The following is a 14249-nucleotide window of genomic DNA, read 5'->3' as shown; positions in this document are numbered from 1 at the left end:
GGGTTGACACTTTTACCATGAAAAGGAGGAAATAAAATAAAAGCCGACTGAATAATTGTCTCAATTCTCAATTGATCTAATATGACTCTATTGTTATTGCCAGGTGTCACTGGGAGAGAGTTGGATTCATCAGAATATAAATGTGTGTCTTCACTTTATGCTGATATGGCCAACATTCTGTTCTCAGTGACACTGCGAAGTAACTCCATTGAATCTGGTTTCACGGCTTCCAATAAACAGGGACTGAGAAACAAAGGTTAATAAGAGTAGTGAGAAGAAGACTTACTGTAGCTCTAAATTCTCTGAGGGCCCCTTTCTTCAGCAAAAGGGACATGTAATTGTTGGCTGCCTGGCAGAGGTAGCTATTGGAACAATGACTGAAACGAATCTGGGAGTCGATTCCTTGTCAATATTTCTGTCTTCATTGTGAAACCCGATTCCATGTAGCGGAGAGGGATTATTATTGAAAGAACCCTGAAACACTTAACCCTACAAATGACAGGACCAATCTCTTTCTACAATCTTTTTTAAAAACTGCAATAAATGCAACATGTATTTCACTAACGCCTCACCTTTCTGATTACTACCAGATCCTCCAGTAAAAGTTACTACAGCTGCCCCTTCATAATAATAAATGCCTTTTCGGGTGAGTATAGAGGTGCACCTATTATCTTATTGCTGATAGATACGGGTAGAGAATAGTGTTATATTCCCCCTCCATTTAAAATCTGTTAAGAGAGAGCACGTTTCTGCTTAGCCTGTAATGGGATCCATGCGCTGGAAACCCTGAAATTGCTGTCCAAACTCTCTCTGTTTTAAAGGATCTTATTTTACTGCTTTTGCACCCTGGAGTGGAGGAAAGATTTGCTCCAGAAAGCACTCTCCGAAGAGATCCAATTCATCTAATAATTTGCGCGTATTTCTGCAGAAAAATACGTCCAACGAAGTCTACTTTATCCCAAGCAAGTATTAAAGGGGCAGGATGTTGAAATAAAAACCTGTTGCGTTTTTGCTATTTATTCCATCTGCACTGGCGTCGTAATTGGTGGGAGGAAAGGCAACCTTTGGACAAACAGCAGAAGCACTGTAAAATCTTACTGTCTACTGGTATTGATGGTATTCTTCATGTAGGTGAAACTGCAAGGTAAATCCAGCAAGGAAAATAGGAGGAGGAATGGTTGGTTAGTTGCCAATAAATCGGTGGAATTAGCATTTTAAAAAGATGGAACTGAGCTGAACTTTGACTAGTCTCGGGGGGGGGGGGGGGGGAGTGAGCCATCGGGAAATCAAAGACATTTTCATTTCATACCGCAGGTATGTCGTAGATTACCGCACCAGCCTTAAATATCTGTATCTGGCGAATAGGATTTCACCTATACAAACCAGAAATGTATGGACGAAAAATGTTAATCAACATCCCTCCGAAGCTGTAACAGTGGCATTTTGAAACGAACGTTCTAATCCTTGTTACTTCCCTATTAATTGTAACACCAGGAATGACGGTTCATTCTTTCGGTATCGCAATAGACTTCAATGGGGTTGTTACTGTAACAAAGCATTATAAACTCGAGGCTTGATCAAATGCGTTTGTATTCAGAACAAGGGATTTTCATAATAGCGAAAGAAACACGAGAAATACATCTGGCTCTTTTTACCTATGCCTAATTTAGCTTAAATCCATGTTTAAGCATTCCAGGTCTTCCAACAGGTAATCGGTACTAAAAGAGTTTGCAACCCCTCATTTGAAAGACAGGTTTCAGAGTAGCAGCTGTGTTAGTCTGCATTCGCAAAAAGAAAAGGAGGACTTGTGGCACCTTAGAGACTAACAGATATATTTGAGCAGAAGCTTTCGTGAGCTAAGTGAGCTGTAGCTCACGAAAGCTTATGCTCAAATAAATTTGTTAGTCTCTAAGGTGCCACAAGTCCTCCTTTTCTTCATTTGAAAGAGTCGCTGCCATGTTATACTGGTACAGCAATGATTTTTGTATGACACGACACAGGCAGAAATTTTAAGAGGAAAGCGGTCTTTCCAGCACAGACATTGAATTCATTAATCTGTATGTCGCCTACAGCTATCTCCTTTCACCACTTATTCTTTTAAAGGTGAACTGGATTAAAATCGATTTCGAACGGAAAAAGAAAAGATCACTTCGATATGGAGGATTGATACGGGCTTGCTGTAGTTCTACACCGCGAAAACAAAGTTGTTTCATTCACCCTGTATGCAGTATACAGTTTGGACAGAGTAGATAGTCTAGACTAGACGCCAAGTATATAGTCTAAAGCGGAGTGTTACCGCTGCAGTTGTTCCATGGGTGTTTGGCAAATGTGAAGAACACCGGCTGATCTCTTTTCTACCGCTTTTAATTTTTTTGCAGTCACTGCGATATAACTGAGATCAAAATCTGACCCTGTATGGACTGGCAGTAGGCGTAACTGAAAGTTTTCGGCCTGTTGCGTGGAATCTTGGTCCTATGAAGTCAATGGGAGTTTCGCCATTAACTTCAGTGGGCCCAGGACGTCACCCCGACTGCAGCTGGCACCAAGATTTCTTCAGCGATATATTACAAAATCACTACCCAGACTAGCAGCTAAAAGTCAGATTCTTTTTTATGGGAAGGGGAAACATACAAGGAACCCTTTCATATGACTATACTTGGATCACATATTGACAGCATTTAATAACCCAAATGCAGAATATATACTCCAAAGCAAAGAAAGTACTTTGTTCATTAATTTCTGTTAGCTCTGTTGTTTGAGTCTCTCTCTCTCTCTGTAGGAATCCACAGAGGTAAAACTAAATTTAAAAAAATCCACAATGCGGTCGTCGGCCCTAAATCAATCAGTAATTGAAAATGTTTACGTTAGTACAACTAAATGGGAGACCACAAGAAAAGAAGAGGTAATAGCCAGTCATCACGAAGGGAGTTAAAACTAAAGACAAAGTCTGACTCACAAGAAAGCCACCCACTGGTCTTCTTTCTGACGTCCTGGTTCAAAATGGACAGCGATGAAATGACCAAGTAGAAAACTCCCCTTTCTCTGCCAAACAGATCTCACCCCTCTTGCTCTAACTCTTCTAACACGTCCGAATTGTCATCACACCTATTCCCCCCGCAACAGACTCGGACCGTTTTAGCTCGAACAAAAGAGGAAAGGCCTCCTGATATGAGGAAGAAACCCCCTCCTGCCAAAAATTACTCCGAAGAGTCAGTCTGGGCTGAGTTGCTCTCAGACACGAACTGAGGGTCGGATCATCATCGCACTGAGAGGGTATTTGGCACACTTAATATTAATGGGAGCAGGATCGGGCCCGATGTCTTCTCTACTGAAGGAACCTCCATGTTCATCTGAAAAGAATGCTTGCTGGTAGTAAGGTAGACCTTATTTATTCAAGTTGCCTTTTAAAACAGGAATGGTAGCGAACAGAAGTAACCAGGAATGATCACAGAGCTTTTGTTCTCGCCCCTTCTCCTGGTTATTTAGATACTTAATTTAGCATGGGTATCACAGATGTAAACAAACTATATGGCCAAGGAACATTTTCAGAGCCATAAAAAGGGGTGCCGTCACTGTTGAGTAACACCTTCACTTCAGGTTTCAGAGTAGCCCCCCTGTTAGTCTGTATTCGCAAAAAGAAAAGGAGTACTTGTGGCACCTTAGAGACTATACAGCACTGAATGCATCCGATGAAGTGAGCCATAGCTCAGGAAAGTTTATGCTCAAATAAATTTGCTAGTCTCTAAGGTGCCATAAGTACACCTTCACTTCAGAATATTTAATATGTGCTACATAGATGTCATATTTCAGGTTTCAGAGTAACAGCCGTGTTAGTCTGTATTCGTAAAAAGAAAAGGAGTACTTGTGGCACCTTAGAGACTAACCAGTTTATTTGAGCATGAGCTTTCGTGAGCTACAGCTCACTTCATCGGATGCATAGCATATCGTGGAAACTGCAGAAGACATTATATACACACAGAGACCATGAAACAAAACTTCCTCCCACCCCACTCTCCCGCTGGTAACAGCTTATCTAAAGTGATCATCAAGTAGTAGGGCCATTTCCAGCACAAATCCAAGTTTTCTCACCCTTCCCCCCCCTCCCCCCACGCAAACACATACAAACTCACTCTCCTGCTGGTAATAGCCCATCCCTCTTTGAAACCTCTCTTTATAATGCGCATGATAATCAAGGTGGGTCATTTCCAGCACTATGGAAGGTAGCCTATCTCCCCTTGTTTTTTTCCTACACCCCCCCCCCCAAGACGTTCTGGTTAAACTTGGATTATTGCTGTGCACATTGTAAGATGAGCTATTGCCAGCAGGAGAGTGAGTTTGTGTGTGTGGTTTTTGGAGGGGGGTGTGGGGGGGGGGGGGGTGAGAAAACCTGGATTAGTGCTGGAAATGACCCACCTTGATTATCATGCGCATTATAAAGAGAGGTTTCAAAGAGGGATGGGCTATTACCAGCAGGAGAGTGAGTTTGTATGTGTTTGGGGGGGGGGGGAAGGGTGAGAAAACTTGGATTTGTGCTGGAAATGGCCCTACTACTTGATGATCACTTTAGATAAGCTGTTACCAGCAGGAGAGTGGGGTGGGAGGAAGTTTTGTTTCATGGTCTCTGTGTGTATATAATGTCTTCTGCAGTTTCCACGATATGCTATGCATCCGATGAAGTGAGCTGTAGCTCATGAAAGCTCATGCTCAAATAAACTGGTTAGTCTCTAAGGTGCCACAAGTACTCCTTTTCTTTATAGATGTCATAGTATAGGAGCTCATTCCCCACCCAAAATAATTGCAATAGCATCAGAGAGAATTTTATAATTTTAATATTAATATATAAAACAAGTAATGTTTTGATCATCCTAAAAGTACAACACAAGGTATTTGCTAATGGGGAACATTTTTTTCTTGTGTATATAGGGTCCTTCTGTCTTGTGAGCAGCACACGTTTTAAAGGCTTAATTCTGTAATCCAGACAACTGGATTTTGTTGCTGGACTTTCTATTTCCTGAGCTGATTAGATCAGGTTTGCTCACGGTTGTGATTTCAGCTTTTCATAGAAGACAATCCCCTCAGCTAATTTAAAAAATAACCCCCAAGTTACACCTGCATTTCTGATCTCATTTTTGCATCAGATTTCAGAACACACCTCTTTCCCTTTGGAAGCAGATTGAAATTTAAATGTAATATTTTCCCCCACTTCTCATCCATGTTACTCAAAGAGCAGGATATTTTTTAGTAAAAGTAGATATAACCCACATTTTTCTGAGAAAAGGGGGCTGATTCTGAACCCACTAGAATAAGTGGCAAAATCCCAGAGGCTGGATGATTGGGTCCAGATGCTACGAAATATTGTTTTATTTATTAATTGGCCAGCAGAGAGCACCGGCAACATTTATTCAGAATTCAGTGCTGGTTACTTCCCCTATTCATTCAATTAGTAACTTTGGAAGAATCTGTGCCCACCTGTCTCTCTCCTTTCCCTCTTAGCTGAAAGAGGGGCACTAACAATGCAAAGCGCTTGCTTTCAGAAGTCATGTTTGGCCTCTGTTTTGAACATACTAAACACCTCATTTACTATATAGGCAGTAAGACTTTTCATCCTTATATAATACGCCTCAGTTATTCTTTCTGGAGGTTGGGGTTAGAAAGTTGTGAATTTTATAAGGAATTAAGGACTTGATCCTACAAGATAGCTAAGCACAACTACGTAGGTAACTTCAATGGAACTTAAGCAGGTGTTTAAGTGCTTTGTTGAGTGGAGATTGATTTCAGCACGTGCTTAAGTATTTTGCTGACTCTTGACCCAATATTGCTTGTGTGAGTCAAGAATAATATGAACAGATGTAGTACAAGATTCCTAACACAGCTCTCTCTGCAAAGGCCCTTCCATCCTGATGGCTCATTTGCTATTCCTTGCGCCAAGGCTGCCAGTGACGATGAACCACATCATGGTTTTGTGAGATGCATACTTCCATTTAGATTTTAACACCATGCTTATCCCCAGGAATTGAGAGTCTATTCAAGATAGCGCCTTCAGATTTATTTTCAGATAGCAGCATATAATCTGGAGACTCCCAAGGTGGCAGGTAAATGTATTAATCTATTATTCAGACGCTCAGGATATGGGTCAAACTCTCACATTCTTAATCCTTTCTCAAGCAAAATTTTCACTGATATCAATAGGAAAACTCTCACTGCCTGAGTAAAAATGGAATAAGAACTTCATGATTGTGCTACATAAGTTTTAAAACAATATTGCAGAGTGAAGATAAAAGATACACACCTGACCCACTGCTGTTGGAACACGACTAAATTGCTATCCTTAAAAATACCTATATAGATCTTAACCTTAAAAACTCTCCTACTCTTCCCTCTCCTTCAGCAGTGAAGTAGAAATCATTTGAAGCATCACTAGCATGGAACACATTTCCCATTTCATTTGTCTATTGCAGTAAGAGAGGATGTAAATGGGTATTGAAAATGTAACCAAGTTTACTACCTGAATAAAGGTAAGAGTAGGGTTTTTATTATAATTATTTCAAGTAATTCCACCCAATTTTTTTAATGAGTTTCCAACTGATACAAGAAAAATAATTTGTCATGGACAAATATTGCCAGCTAATCAAAAACGTTGTATTTAAAACGTGGAGCTAAAGCTAAGTTAACTTTTCCCTTCACATTTTGTAAGTCATAAAGGGCCTAATTATACCTCCAAACTTTAAACAGATCTCCCTGTATGGCAGTGTGGAGTTTTGCTTGCTTGAGATTCCCACAAATAAACATTTTTTGCAAATTTCAACCATTGTAAATAACAAAGAAAATAAAACTTAAAAATTGTACTATGGGTGTACAGAGGTTTTCCTGGATATAAAAAGTTAAAGGGAAAAGAAATAAAATCTTTCTTGTTTTTGTGACACAACACGTTAATAGGAGAGACAGATGGGCTGAAGAGACGCTGCATCTGAACTACATCTGAAAAATAAGCCTGGGTCCAGTTCTGCACCAAAGTTGCAGGGGCAGTTTCATATCATGGTACTGTAACAGGAAACACCCACCAAACTGAGCCCCAGGTTTTGTCCATCTCTTTAAAGCAAACCAATAAATATCATTTGTGCATCAAGGATCAAAGGTCATACATGCCTACATATATCTTCCTAGATACATACAGAGGGCTGTATGGCCATTGTTGTGACCACCTCTTCCAAATATTGCCAATTTCTAAATGGCTCAAATACAACAGAGAGAAGGAGAATTTGCAGTGTGACTGCTGAAATAACAACATGGAAGTCAAGGAACTCAGTTATAATGAAGATCCAATCTGCACTACAATTTGCAACTAGGGTGCCCATATTTCCCAAAGGGAAAATGGGACACCATGCGGGACCGGCCTGAGCCTTTCCCTCCCCCCTGGGACTGGCCTGAGGTGCCCCCCCCCCTGCTGGGATGGTGTAAGCTGCTTGTCCAAGCCCTCTTCCCCACACAGGGCCAGCCCAAGCCGCTCTCCAGAGCTCCGCTCCCTGCACAGGGTTGGGCTAAGCTGCTCATCCGAGTCCTGCCTGCCCCCCATGCCAGGCTGGGGTCATTGCTCACTCAAGCCTTGCCTCACCCCCCTGCATGGGGCTGGCATCACCCCTTCCTCTCTGGATGTTCCTCTGCACTGCACCCCCTTTTTTTGACAAAAGTGGGCATTTTTCCCATTTGCTCTTGCCAACTGATTAAGTCAGTAAGAGCAAATGGGACAAATGCCCACTTTTGGAAAAAAAAAAAAAAGCCAGGATGGCCAGGACAGGGCTTTAAAAAGGGACTGTCCCAGCCAAAACGGGACATATGGTCACCCTATTTGCAACCCTGTTGTATTATAAAACCAGACTATTGTTTTGGGCAGCTCAGGGCCCTGCACCACTACAAATTGTGACCATGATGTAACTGGGTGAAGGGACAAGTACACTGAAACCACATCTCCTGACTCATTCATATTTGTAGGATGAGAGGGACCTGCATACAGCTGGTGTGTCTGTGTGCTTTTATTATGCAATAGTGTAACCACCTGTAGGGACTTGCTCATGTGTCTGATGTGGTAAAGTGACTTGTGGTTAATACAAATACGTTTTTAGGTGTCTTATGGCAGTCAATTATTTTAGCAATGTAAATTGACTTTCTGTGATCTAGAATATATTTGTTATAGGTTAGCAGAAGGAATCCAGGGAATATTCTTTAGTATGCACATAGGCAAAGCTCTCATTGATTTCAGTAAGAAGATAGTCAAGTCAAGAGAACTGGGAAAGCACATTAATTTGTATTTTTGAGAGTTTAATTAAGGTGGCCATATATGTGAAAGTGGCTCTGTATCTTTTTGATCACTTGTCAGATACAGTAATTTCAATCTGCAGAGATTTTATACTGTTTTAGACAAAATCCTGCTTCCATTGGGAATTTTGACTTTGGACAAAACAGCGCTACCTGCTGACAAAGGACAACATGGACCTTAAAATAAGAACATCAATGTGAGAGGCAAATGGATTTACAATACACAATATGATCCAAAATATATAAACAAGAAGTTGTATCAGTAGAAGGAAATAGTTGTTTAATAATTTCCCAAAGCATAGATGTAGCCAATAACCTAATTTTTCAGAAGTGACTTGTGATTTTGGTTGCCCAAGATGAGACACTTTAAAGGACAAGAAAAGAAGTGGAGCCGCTGTGCAGTGAGGAAGAGGTGAAGATTAAGGATAATCTATGTATGGTCCCAAAACTAAATGAATACTTTATCTCAGTTTTCAATCAGGATGACAATGAGGAGTGGAGGGGGCAGCAGGAGAATGGTTAACAGGAATGAATGTACAGAAATGGAAACAAGGTGCAAGCAAAATTCAAAGAGTTTAATGTGCTCAAATTCCGAGATGGGGGGGACCGGATAATCTCAATCTCAGAATACAAAAAGAACTGGCCCATGAAATTGCAAGTCTGGTAGCAATTATTTTTAGGAAATTATCAATTTGAGGGTGGTATTGTATAACTGGAGAATAGCTAACATCATACCTATATTCCTCTTCTTAGTGTATGCGCAAAGTTCCTCAGGTAGCATGTGACCAGGATTCGTCACTCAATTTGGTCCGCTGGTTGGATCATTAGCTTCCCCGGCCCAGGCCGGGTACTGACAGGAAGTGTGACATGAACGCTGATCCATGCCCCCCATATGTATATTTAAGAAAAGGGGGAAAAGGTGATTTGGGCAACCAAAGACCCATTAGGCTGATCTCAATGGTACACAAAGTTTTAGAACAAATTTTGAAGGGAATAATTGAAGATATGAAGGTAAACAGAAAATAGGATAAAATGCAACATGGGTTTAACAAAGATAGGGCACGTTAGACTAACTTTGTATCTTTCTTTAATAAAATAACAGATTTTTTTGGACAGGAAAAATGAATAGATCTAATCTATTTGGACTTCAGTAAAGCATTTGACATGGTACCACTTAGTAAGTTATTAGTTAAGATGGAGAAGATGGGATTAGTTCAAGAATAGTAAGGTGTATAAGGACCTAACTAAAGGAGATGAAAATGGGTTGTGCTGAAAGGTGAACTACCAGTCTGGAGGGAGGTTACTAGTGGAGTTCCTCAAGATCGGTCTTATTTTCATTAATGACGTTGATACAAAAAGTAGGAGTGTGTTAATGAAATTTGGTGATGACACAAAGTTGGGAGGTATCATCAATACAGTGGAAAATCAGACGGTTATATATCAAGAATTGGATGGTTTTTAGAGGAATAATGGAAGTGGGATGAAATTTAATACTATGAAGTGCAAGGTCACATATTTAGGGACTATTGAGAAGAACTCCTGCAATATGGTGGGAGTTCACTTGGAAATGGCAGGGGAAGAGGGAGACCTAGGTGTATTAGTAGATGGCAGGATGGCTATGAGCCATCAACATGACGCAACTAAGAAAAAGACAAATGCAAGCCTAGGACATATCAGGCAAGGTATTTCCAACAGAGAGAGGGAAGAATTAATGCTACTGTACAAGGCACTCATGAGACCTCATCTGGAAATCTGTGTACAATTTTGGGGGTACCCGTGTTCAGGAAAGATAAATTCAAACTGGAACTGGTACCGATAAAGCTACTAGGATGATCAAGGAAACTGAGAGCCTACTTTATGAGAGGAAACTGGAAGAGTGTGGCTTGTTTAGCCTTGCCACAGACTAAAAGGGGTATGACCGTTCTTTATAAATCAGGGTGTAAACACCAAGGTGGGAAAAAAGCTATTGAAGCTGAAGGACAATGTTGGCCCAAGTACAAATGGGTATAACCTGTCTATGAATAAATTCAGGTTGAAAATTAGATGGATTCTAACTATCAGAGGAGTTAGATTGGGGAAAACAATTAACCAGTTTTAAGATGGAGTTTGATGAATGTATAAATGAGGATTATAAGACAGGGTTGCATGCAATAGCAGGGGACTAGATTTTGTGACCCAGGAGTTCCTATGTCCTATGCTCCTAAAGAGACCTGATTTTCAGAGGGCGGGTAATGAAGCTTTTGGGGTTAGATCACAAAAGTACTTGAGATCCTAACTGCCACTTTAGGTCCAACGTTTAGGTACCACAGAGATTCTCAAAACCTCTGTTCAGCTGCTGCCTAAACTTGGAGGCTCTAAAATCCCTAGATGCTGGAATTTCCATGGTTAATTTTCCCTAGGTACCTACAGTAAGTTTCTGCCAGTGAGCATGCGCACAGTTGCCTTAGCCTAGACACCCAGACACCTAAGTGGGATCATCAAACTAGGAGTTCCCCTGCCTTTCTCGTCTGTAGGGCCCAAACCTGTAGACACTTTCAGAGCATGCCTAAACCCACATAAAATAGTGTGGGAAGAGAGGGTTAAAGGAAGGAAGAGGAAGCAGCCTCTCTTAGAACCCTTAGCCAAGTGGTTAGAGCTCTCACCCAGGATGTGGGACACCTACGTTCAGTCTCCCTCCCCCTACTGTGGAATAGGGATCTGAACTTGGGTTTCCCATTTCTCAGGTGAATGCCCTAACTATAGGAGCATGGGATATGCTGGTGTGGGTTTCAATCTCTCCTACTGAAGCTGTTCCACTGTATATAAATAATTAACATGCATAAGGCCAAAAAGAGTGAAAATGACAATTAGTCAAATTAAGCCCCTCTCCTTGGCATTTCTTATGGGCTAAATTGTGAATAGTGCTCCAGTTATGGAGAAAAAGCAGATGTGCCCTGAATGTCAAGTGGCTTGCTTTAAATTAAACAGTAGAGAGAAGTAAGGAGGCCATAAGATAGAAGTGAGCTAACCCCTGAAAGTAGTAAGGGGCCTGGTTTCCCTGTAATTGGAGCACTGCTTATGCAGCTCCCCATTCAGCATGCTGCCCTTTGTGGATCCTATTCTTATGCCTCTAACTCTCCCCATTAATTGTATATGGAGTCTAGGGACCTGACTCAGGCCTGTGGATTCCAGTGGGTAGCAAGGCACCTAAAAGTTATACATTGCAATGTTGAGCAGTGCTAGGTCTACAAATTATGCATTGCAGTGCTGAGCACTGCAAGACCTAAGGACCTTTGTAGATCCATCACTTTCTGAAAATCAGACCCCTTTCAGGTATCCCAAACTGGGCAAATAGAAGCACCCAAAATCACTAACAACTTTTGGAAATGCAGGCCATCAATTTAAGTACTAAAGCAATATTGGTACCTTTGCACATAAGTGTACTTTGGTAGAGCACTCCCATGCTTGATGTCAAACATCTAAAAGGTGGCTACCTTTTATTTTATATGAATATAAAAGTAACTGCCAAGGATTCTTAACATCCCTGCTCATGTTGATTTTTGAGTAATATCAAAGGAATAGAAAATTAGTTCGGTAAGTAGACTTTAGAGGTTTAGAAATAGATTAGATACATTTATGAAATCTTCCATGGTTTTCTGACAAACATGTTTTTTAGAATATTCATATCTGCAATTAAGTAATTAACATTGTGTGACTATATACTGATGGCAGGCTACTGATGTGAAGATCACATTTAAAAACATAATTTCTCCCCTGTAATATGTTTGTTTAGTCAGAATATTTTCAGGCCCTTTCAAAGGAGAAAGCAAAGACAATTAAAAGTTTCTAGCTGTTGTACATATCATTGAACATGCACAAGTATGATGTGTCATTCTATATTCTTTATGAAAATATGCTTATGATATGAATATGACATAACTGAGATATACTTTATGCAAGATGGCTCATGTGGAAAGGTTATGATTTACTGAATATGATTATCCTATTTCTATGCATGTATCATTTCTGAATCTGAAATTAGGAATATTGACTATGTATCTATATTTCAGCTATGTTACTTTGGGTGACACCTGCTGCTAACACTTCAGATACAATAATGAAAAAACCTGACAGTGCTGATGGTCCATCAGCCAGAGATAATGGACTGTAAAAGAGTTTAGTCTTCCTGTGAACATGTGGGTCAGCCTGTGAAGAATGGCTACAGGGGCCTACAGAGTCAGGTGGTCTTGTCACCTGATACTAAAACATTACCTGGGACTTCTTGTAACTTTCCACTGGAAAGGAAGGGGGGTCAAACTAGGAAACAAAGGACTCCTGCCTTACGCAGATCCTATTTGAGGGTGAGGATGAGGTAATCCAGGTCCTCAGTTCTCCTCAGCTACCCCACCCAAGATGACTGCTGGAACAACTAAGACTGAACGGGGGAAAGAACAGGCCCAGGCTGGAAGGGGTCTGGCCTGTGAAGATTATTAGAACCACATTTAGCGTGAGAACTGACATGTAACCAGTTTCTTTAGTTAAGCTTAGATTGCATGCTCTTTTTATTTTCTTAGTAATCTGCCTTGTTCTGCCTGTTACCTCCTCAACTACTTAAAATACACCTGTTATAGTTAATAAATTTATTTCTGGTTTATAATACAACTCAGTTTATGTGATTTCTAACTGGGGGGGGGGGGAAGTTGTGCATACCCTTTTCCACATTGAGGGAAGAGGCAAATATAATATGTTTTTGGGTCTGTACTCCAAGAGAGGTAGACATCCGAGTGCTGGAGCAAGTCCTTTAAGATGAGTCTTCCCGGAGCTGATCTGCAGCTGGGTGTGGCCCTGCCTATGTGTGTGTATTAGAGGAGGTTTTAAGAGCATGGCTCAGCAAGACAGGTTAAAGGGGGAACACAGAACAGGTAGACTCAGTGGTTATCTCAGCACATCAGGTGACTTCCCAAGGGGTCCAACCCAGCGCAACAAATACTTGCTACAAATGTTATGGTGCTTTAAATAAAGAGGGACGCTAGAATGGAGTTATTTTGAAAGGTTCAAATAAAAAGAAGCAGCTCTATGACATGATAGAGTGTCAGGGTTAATCCTGCCCCCAAAACTTACAAAACAGAGTCCCATACACCTAGGGAAACAGCATACACAACGTTATAGCTTGTAAATTTAACATGTAAAGTATCCATTTCCAATTTAAAAAAAAAAAGTGCTGTTTATTTGAGGACACAATCCTGCATCCCCACCGACTTCAGTGAGAGTTTTCCATAAGTAATGACTACAGACATAAACCCTAGATAGGAAAGAAGGCAAAATCAAGACCTTTTACAACACTTTATCAACTCAGAGGAAAATCTTCCACAGCACCGGCCTCTGGCTGTGTTGACCAAAACAAAAGCTCATAGAATCATTGAACTGGAAGGGACCTTGAGACGTCTTTTAGTCCAGTCCCCTGCACTCAAGGCAGGATTAAGTATGATCTAGACCATCCCTGACAAGTATTTGTCTAACTTGCTCTTAAAAATCCCCAACGATGGAGATTCTACAACCTCCCTAGGCAATTTATTCCAGTCTTAACTACCGTGACATTTAGGAAGTTTTTCCTAATGTCCAGTCTATACCACCCTTGCTGCAATGTAAGCCCATTGCTTCTTGTTCTAGCCTCAGAGGTTAATGAGAACAATTTTTCTCCCTCTTCCTTGTAACAACCTTTTATATACTCGAAAGCTGTTATCTTGTCCCCCCTCAGTCTTCTCTTCTCCAAACTAAAGAAACCCAATTTTTTCAATCTTTCCTCATAGGTCATGCTTCATAGACCTTTAATCATTTTTGTTGCTCTTCTCTGGACCGTCTCCAATTTGTCCACATCTTTCCTGAAATGTGGCAACCAGAACTGGACACAATACTCCAGCTGAGGCCTAATATACCTAAGATGGTATATCAACTCC

Source organism: Chelonia mydas, chromosome 9 (assembly GCF_015237465.2).
Source record: "Chelonia mydas isolate rCheMyd1 chromosome 9, rCheMyd1.pri.v2, whole genome shotgun sequence".
In the NCBI taxonomy this organism is placed as follows: Eukaryota; Metazoa; Chordata; order Testudines; family Cheloniidae; genus Chelonia; species Chelonia mydas.
The sequence above is the reverse complement of the archived record's forward strand: the minus strand, read 5'-3'. Positions refer to the sequence as shown.